Source organism: Pteropus vampyrus, unplaced genomic scaffold, assembly GCF_000151845.1.
Source record: "Pteropus vampyrus isolate Shadow unplaced genomic scaffold, Pvam_2.0 Scaffold147, whole genome shotgun sequence".
NCBI lineage: Eukaryota > Metazoa > Chordata > Mammalia > Chiroptera > Pteropodidae > Pteropus > Pteropus vampyrus.
In genome coordinates this window covers 3,148,989-3,149,944 of record NW_011888928.1, presented here as the reverse complement: position 1 = coordinate 3,149,944, position 956 = coordinate 3,148,989, and positions in this window count along the sequence as shown.

Below are 956 nucleotides of genomic sequence, written 5' to 3'. Positions count from 1 at the left end.
TGTGCCTATTGGTCATGTGTCCTATGGGCTACTTGGGAGAAAGACACCACCACCAGGAAAGAGGTGTATTTAAGGAAAGGGGTAGCCTTATCAAGCTGCACCACACATATGTGCAGTCCTTTAGAGTTAATCGTAACCAACCCCTTGACCCTCCCTCTGGAGTTCTGGAGAAGCACTAACACTTGGCATTGATGGGGCGGGGTTGAATCCCTATGTTCAAACTCGTATTCATATTAAAGGTCAAGTACTAGCCCATTCAGCCCAAATCTATCAGTTCATAAGTCCTTCTAAAAGGAAGTAACTGAACCCCTAGTCCCATCATCACAATCAGTCAAAAACTTATTTGTCAGAATGGCTGAAGGAGTAGCTTGTTCCCTGAATGTCACTTCCTGCTATGTATGTGGGGGAACTCTAGTGGGAGATGGATGGACATGGGAAGCCACAGAATTGGTTCCCAACCAGGCAATGCCAGATATAACGGCCCCACGTACCTCAAATGATGGTCAATGGTTTTTAGAACATACTATTATTGGACAACACTGCCTGGCCAGAAGTGGAGAAAATCTCACTCAGTTGGAAACTTAATTTGCTCAGGTCAACGATATTATAATGCCACCTCCAGACGAAGCATGTCGCTGGGAAATGAGAAAAATCCGTTGGCCAGATTCCCAGGGCTAGCTAAAGCCTGGCATAACCCAAGCTGGTCCCGAGACTGGACAGCCCACATGGACTTTACTGGATTTGTGGAAGCACAGCCTATATCCGCCTCCCCACTAATGGGGAAGGAAGCTGTGTAATAGGCATGGTAAAACCATCCTTTTTCCTCTTATCTCCGAAAACAGGGGTACAACTTGATCACCCGGTCCCACAACCCCTGCAAAGGGTAAGGAGAACTCCAAATAGGGGACTGGAAGGATGATGAGTGACCCTCAGAACAAATAATCCAATACTGTGGG